The sequence below is a fragment of the Nicotiana tabacum genome, chromosome 19 (assembly GCF_000715075.1).
Source record: "Nicotiana tabacum cultivar K326 chromosome 19, ASM71507v2, whole genome shotgun sequence".
Taxonomy (NCBI): Eukaryota; Viridiplantae; Streptophyta; class Magnoliopsida; order Solanales; family Solanaceae; genus Nicotiana; species Nicotiana tabacum.
This window is the reverse complement of record NC_134098.1, coordinates 40154019-40161921: the sequence shown is the minus strand read 5'-3', so window position 1 is coordinate 40161921 and position 7903 is coordinate 40154019.

Sequence of the window (7903 nt, the reverse complement as noted above, 5' to 3'; positions counted from 1 at the left end):
TATTTCTTAGCTCATGATACGCATTATACTTGTCTTTAACCCTTCTAGCCTTTGCTTTTCAGCTCTTGTGAAATATCTCTTTGCGTGCGGATGATCTTCCTCTATAATTCCTGCTCTTTTACCTTTCTTCTGCTGCAACGAAGTACCGGTATCCCTATTTAAATTGATCTTCACAATTTCTGTTGGATCGGTGTCATAGGGGTCTGGTGAGTCTTCAAGCATTTTCATGTATTCCTTAAGTATTGTCTTAACATTTTGTCAATGGGGTGAGTGGAAGAATAATTCCAACTTCCTTCATATCCTGGCCATATTTCCTCCGTAAGGCACTTATTTTGCTAAAAAATGAGCCTCTGAGCTTCGCATACTCCTTTTCCATTGCTAGAATTGTGACTGGATAATGAAACCAAAACGACACCATAGGCATCACCTTTATAGTTCTTTTGATCACACTAAAAGACCTGTGAAACATGAATATTTTGACTCCACGAGAATGAAAATGATGAACCCAATAATTTTGAGGTTTAAACCATAAGAAAAATATTTTTAGGAAACGTTCAAGATTATCAAAGTCTCGAAAACCATGACACTTGAATTCCATGAGAATGTGCTATTGATGGAAGAGATACCAAAAGAACCATAAGAGCTCCTATGAAAAATTCTTGGCATGCGCTATGAACACCTGGAAAAATGGACATTCTGGATTAACACCAAAAGGTTCTATTATGGAACCTCCGTAGTTTCGAAAAACCTGGAGTTCATAAAAAAATTCTCCGTCCTAATAAGATGGACGGATCAAGAAGATCCAAAAAATCAATTAACTCTGGCGGGTAGTGTGATGATGAAGAACATGGTCGTGGCACATGTGAAAACATAAACATTTGAACTGCTGATTTATTCTTCCTGTGCTCTTGTTGCTGAAACCTTTTGGAAAATTCACTTGGCCTTGACAGGAAATCAGCAAGAAAAATATCTTCTCCTTTCAACCTGAAACTTATAGGGAGAGAACCACTGAGCCCATCTGAGAATTTGCGAATTCAGAATGATCTTTGGATTCATCTGGATCATCCTCGGAAAATCCTTCATATCTATCTCAATAAGAAACTCTGAGTAAATTTAAAAAAAATTAAACTTTTTAATCTCATTTTTCACTGCAAGAATCTCCTTGAAAGAATAATAATAGTGTTGTTCAGCATCATTGAATTTTTCGCTGGCGTAACCACATATTTTTCTCTGACCATTTTCTTCCTCAAACAAAATTGCGCTCCAATATTCATTACTGGTATCTTTCTGCAATATTTTCTTTCCATCGGAGGGAATGTGCAAAGATTTGACACTTTGGGATCTCTTTTATTTTTTTTACTACATCATTTTGTTCCTTGCCCCATGGCTGGGCATTCTTTTTTAACATTTTTGTGAGATGAGAAATATATATATATATATATATATATATATATATATATATATATATATATATATATATATAAATATTAGATAAAATCTCTCACATAATTTATTATTCCCAAAACTGTTGGATTTGATTTGTCGTAAAACCAATATCGGGGAACTTGAGATGTTCCTGAGAAATCTGAGGACCTGGGGTATATTCTCCATGGGAAAAATGCATGCCCAAAAACTCAATTTTATTTTTTGCAAAAACTATTTTTTTTGGTGAAAGCATGATGCCACTTTTTTCGCAGTAAAGATGCAAAATAATTAAGCAAATTTATGTGCTCCTCCCAAGTATCACTGAATAGTAAAATATCATCAATATAAACAAGTGATGTATGGAGGATGGGCTGAAATATTTCTATCATGGCCTTTTGAAACAAAGATGGAGCGGTTTTTAAACTGAAAGGCATGACTTTCCACTGAAAATAGTGATCGGTAATGCAAAAACCAGTTTTTTCCTATCATCCGAGCGGATTCCAATTTTTAAAAGCCTGATTTGAGATCAAACTTAGAAAAATATTTTGCCTTGGCAAGTTGGGAGAAAAGGGTGAGCTTATTCGGGATGGGAAACTTGTCATCCAAAAGAAAATGATTGAGTGGTTGGTAATTAATTACCAATCTCAATTTACCTCTTATTTGCTCGACTCTTTTGTTGATATAAAATACTTTGCACAGCCATTGTGAATTTGATGGCTCAATGAGATCAAATTTCACTAGTTCTAGGCACTTATTTTTTGCAAGCTGAAGGTGGTCGGGATTCATACTAGAGTGACTTGCCTTTATAGGACCGATATTCTCATTTTTCTTGAAAGGCAACTTGATGAGGAACTTTTTATCTTTCCATAAATGATTGTCACATTTGGTTAAGAATTCAATGTGAGATTTGTGTTTCAATTTCCCTGACTTGGTCTTCTTCTGTGAGCTGGAACAATCTGGGGACTGCATAATACGGCTTGAATTATTTTTTGAATGCTATCCCAGTGGCTTTGATCTGGAGTTTGTCCTGCAAAATCCTGCAAATGTAAAAACTAATCATCAAATCCTTACCTGGGATATCTGACCCAATCAATTTGGTCATGTACTTTAGTCCTCGGAAGAATTCGATAGTGATCGGGTGTTTAGTAATGACAGTTGGGGTCAGAATTTCATTTGAAACTATGTTGAAATTCTTGAAGTACGACACCCAATATCATCTAGAAAAATCGGAGGACTAACGAGCAAGGAGGCTGCTCCCGTGTCAAAGAAAGCTATGACATGAGTTGGTTTGTCCCACTTGGATGCATAGATCTTGATTTCTGCTTGCGGGATTACCATGATGCTGTGGATGTCCTTTTTTACCTATGACTTTGATTCTGAAATTCGGTAATGATCATCACCATATTACTCATAAACATCCCGAAAAAAGAGAGTCTCTTCTGTGGGCTCATCTTCAAGTGAGAAAACTGATTCAAGGTCGTCATCCTCACTGAAATGAACGATTGTGTAATCTGCAATTTCAGAGAGAAGTCTAATAGACTGCTTGGACTGCGGGCAGTTCCGTGAAAAATATCATACTTTATTATAAATAAAACAGGCTCTATTTCTCCTTGCATTTCCCGGCCTTATCCTTTTGAAATATTTTGTTTTCCTTCTGAACCTGGACCTGTCGCTTGAAAATTTTGGCAACCTTAACCTTTTAAACTTCTTCCTTGGTGCTTGGCATGAGAAATCTTTCTTTCCTGTGATTAAATTTGACATGCAGAAAGCTCTATCAAGTATTGGATCATTCTTTATTATCTATTTCAGAGTAGATCTTTTTGCAAAGATATCATCAAGAGCATAAAAATAGCTTGCCTAATATAACCAATATTCGGAGTAGTTATTGACTTATATTTATCTTCTATGATGATCATGGTTCGACCAGCCAACATCTTTGGTAGGGATAAAATAAATGCTTATTTTAGATTGATATCCCCGCCCAGCTCAAAAAGGATTTTTGCCATTTTCTGAAAATGTTTGTCAATGATATCTCTATCCAAAGATAGACACTTCATTTCAAAACATTATCTTCAAAGTTTTTCATGCCTTTGTCCAGCATCGCCACAGAAAATTTCATGCAAGATTCTAATGTTAAAAGAAAAATCTTGGGAAGTAAGGAAAATATTTTTGTCTTACAACCCAAGTGAACTCCACCAGTCTCAAAGAATACCTGAGAGGCGAGAAGTGAATTCTGATAGGATTACATACTTTTCTCGCTTTGCCAAATTCTTGGTCACCATCCAAGTATAGAAATCTTGGATTATTTGAGGTCATCTCGAGATTTTTGTATCATCTAAGGTAAAGGTATGGAAACCGGTACCTACCTGTTTGGTTGTGGCAGAATCATATCTCCTTTATGGAATGAGCTTATCAGTCATCCCATCATGATCATCATCAACTTCGTAGACCTCTAGGTCCCTGGGCTGATTCATGAAAATAGGAGAAAGTTCTTCTTCTGAAGAATCTTGGGAGGAATCAGTACTTACCTCGGAACTATCCTCTGTTGGAACTTCTTGAGTAGAATCATCAGTAAGCTCCTATATTTGTTGAGTATCTGACCCTCGAGATGTTACCTCCTCTGAATCACTTTGTGGTTGGGCAACATATAGGATAGGTGTTTGGAGGGTAAATATCATGAGGTTATCACGGTTGGCATTTTTTGAGCTTTCTCCTACCTCCCTCTTTTTTTCGAGCATCTTTGGGCTACAAGTGTATCTTTTCTTTCCCAAATTAACTTTGAAATGTCAAATTCAGGTTCTTCAATAGTTTGAGCAAATGGATTATGAGCAGCTATATGGCTTTTTCTATGGGGAGAGGAAAAGCTAAAAAAGGGATAATCTAGCTGAGGAGGAGAATATCTTTGGGATGATAATGTACTTGTAGGAGGAAAAAAAGTGACTTGAGGACTTATGGGTTTCTGGGGCACAAGTGATCACTTTTTAAGAGGAGTATTTATTCTCTTACGGACCCCATCTCTTTCTGCTGCTGCTGAAAGAAATAGAAAAGAGATGTACCTGGCGGACAAATATCATACTGCAAGCTTGCTAACCTGTGCTACAAGGCTTTGATGCATGCTGAAAAGACTTCTCTACAACCCGTTCCACCTTCTTCTTAATATTTTCCAACCTGCTAAGCATTTTATTCTGAGTGTGTGCAACATTCTTAACAGTGCTATCAATGTTGTTCAAGATTCTATTTTGGGAAATAAAATTTTCGGACTGCCAGTTGATTATTGCCTCAATGTCACTCGATGGTGGTTTTTCTCCTGAGGGCAAAACAATATTCTTTTTGGGGATTTTGGGGGCATGATCTGCACCATCTTTACTGAAATGTTCAAGATGTGAAAAATCATGGGAATAGTCAGCGCTAACAGGGCTATACATTTGGATTTCAGAATATTTGAGAAAAGGGATTGCCTCGTCATCTTCCCAACTAGGGCTATACATTAGACTTTGAAGGTTTTCAAGTCTTTTTCTCCTTGCTCCGTGAAAAAGTAGTGCTCTTGGACTTGTAGCTTTTCTCACCCTTAAGCCCCTTTTCAACTCTCAAAAATGCTTTGTACGCATCCTCTAAGTAGTATACTTGTGCAACCTTATAAGAGAAGAAACTTCCTTGTTCAAGCCTTCAAGGAATCTTGGAATAATAAGGTCTTCTCAAACTCTTCGAAGATTTCACAACACTTTTACTACCTTGCCTCAAAATGTAGAGCTTTGAAAGAATATTTTATTGATAGTAATCTGGTACAAATATTTTTTTAATGACACCTTTTATTTTATTTTAAGTAGTAATAAGATCAAGTAGTCATTGGTCCCTTTGTCTCTTGCAAGTTTCCCACCAAATAGAGGGAAATCCCTCAAATTGGGTGATCGCATACTTGATATTCATGGCATTAGGCACATTGTTGACTTGGAAGATACTTTCACTCTTGATTTCCAATCCAACTATTCTTTCATATCACTAATTTCTTTGAAAAGTAGACCAGTGATCTTGATGGTGTTAAACCCTCTTTCATGCTTATCATTGTAGCTTGATTGTCCATAACCTTGCCGATATTGTTGCCTTATGCTCTTCTTGTGGTGGTTGGCAGTTTTGTGGATTGACCCTCCTTGGTTGTCGTTGGGGTTAGAGTTGTGATTGGGGTTGATGTTCATGGAATGAAATCCTCTTTATCCATTAGTAGTTTGAGCATGGATCTCTTGTTGCATTAGATAAGGATCCAACGGAGTAGAATGAGTTGATGGAGAAGCATTAGTTCTAACACCTTGTTGATGTGGGGGAGTTCAACTAACCAAGGAGTGCACTTTTTCCTCTTGAACTCAGCATCCTATTTTTCATATTTGTGAACCTTCTGTCAATAATATCAAACCTCTTCAGGTCTCAAACATAATTTCAATATTGTTGGGAAGGTCCTTGACCCATATTGAACTTTCTTATAAAATAAATAAATAAATAAATAAATAAGTTAGTAATAAAAGTCCTTACCAAATCACTCTCATACCGTATACACTCAAGTTATATGTCACTTAACCTCTCATATTTCACTCTTGAAATTTGACTTTTAATTCTCTCTTTTAATCTTATTTGCTCATGTTTTTCCCACTCAGAAGGTAAAACTCGAAGTTACCTCTAGACTAGTATTTAAGTTCTTACACCAAGTCCTTTCTATCTTTAGGATGGAGTGAAATTGATATTTAAATAAGAACGGATAATTTAAGTAAATTCGGACTTGAGTCAGAATATAGATAAAGAGAAAAGGCGCAAAACATTAGCACAAAGTAAGAAAAATGGACACAAAAATTAGATTAACTATTAATATGGACTAATATTAATATTATCCAATTAAAGAAGGAATGGAACAATTTCAAACTCAAAGTCACGGGAATTCCTTCACGACTAAATTCAGTTGTTCTTTTTCGATGTTTAGCTATAATTTTCCGGTTTAAAATATCCCAAACAATTCCAAACTCAATACTTTTCTTCTTTATTTAATTTTGTCTTCTTTTATTTTCTATTTTTTTCGGTTAACAGGGATACTTTATTAATATAAACTAAGTAGCATTACAATGTTCTATCATGGAAGTCCCATTGGGATCAAGTCCATAATTTGTAGACTTAAAGGAGCTATCAGAAAAAATAGAGGTGCCAATTATAGCATAGATGTTCCCAAGACTAGCTAATTTATTGCATGAACTCTCTGAAATAGTTCTAGTAAAGGAGGACCCCCTTTGATCTGCTAGAAAGTTGGCAGCCACAAGTGAGGGACGGTAGCAAGTTTCACTTGAGTGCTGAAACAGTCCAGCTTGGTACTTTCTGTTGCCAAGAGATGGTCTACTGAATTTGCTTCGCGAAAACTATGCATGATGTCCTGGATCTCTAGTTGGAGCATTAACCGCCTGTAAGACTGAACGATTGAGTTATATGTAGGATAATTACTTTGAATCAGTTGTATTACTTCCACCGAGTCTGTTTCCACCTCTAGCGGCTTCAAGTTTCTTTCATAGGCAAGCTGCAGTCCATGCTTTAAAGCAAGAAGTTCAGCGTAAGTATGATTAAGTACATGAGTATGTTCCTAGAAACCAACAATCCAATCTCCGATAGAATTTCGGATGATACCACCCAAACCACCAATCTTATTATTGCCTTTATAAGCTCCATCTGTATTCAGTTTATAAGCACCTTGCCTTGGCTAATGCCATTTAACCTTTATGCTCCTTTTGTTGGTGGGGCTAGAGTGATTGTAGGTAAGGAGCTTAAATTCTTGTGCACGGGTAATAACTAGGCTTAGAGAGAGATCTTGTTGGTCATTGATAAAGTTGTTATTATTTCTATTGATCCACAGATTTCAAAGTGCAAAAGGAAAAAATTCAAGCCAATCTAACATTAAGAGAGGTATTGGGGGTTGATTTTTTACAGTGTCAATCCAATGGCCCTCCACCAGCGTGATGCTAGTATTATTGATACCAATTTCATTCCAAAACATGTTAGCTATGGGGCAAGAAAAGAATATATGGATAATGGTTTCTTCAGCACTCCTACAGATTGGACACGTTCTATCAATGTTGATGTCAATATTACTAAAATAGGTTCTAGTTGGAAGTCTATTATGGTAACAAAGTCAAAGGAAGAAGATGATTTTTTTGGAGCACGAAGATGCCTAATACAGTCAAAGTCATTGACAGTCCTTTCATGATTGTTAATAAGACTATATGTGAATTTAGTGGTAAAAATATCATTTGCATTGATGGACCAAATTGGACGATCGTTGCGAAGTTCATTATGAGGGATGTTGATGCTAGTAATATAATTTTTTAAATAATCAAGCAATTCGGAGGATATAGCAGAAAGATCACATGTTGCATCATACCAAAGATTATGGATATTAAGGCTCTCTTCGTGCGGGGTTAAAGGACCATGAATAATGGTTCGAAGGGGAGGA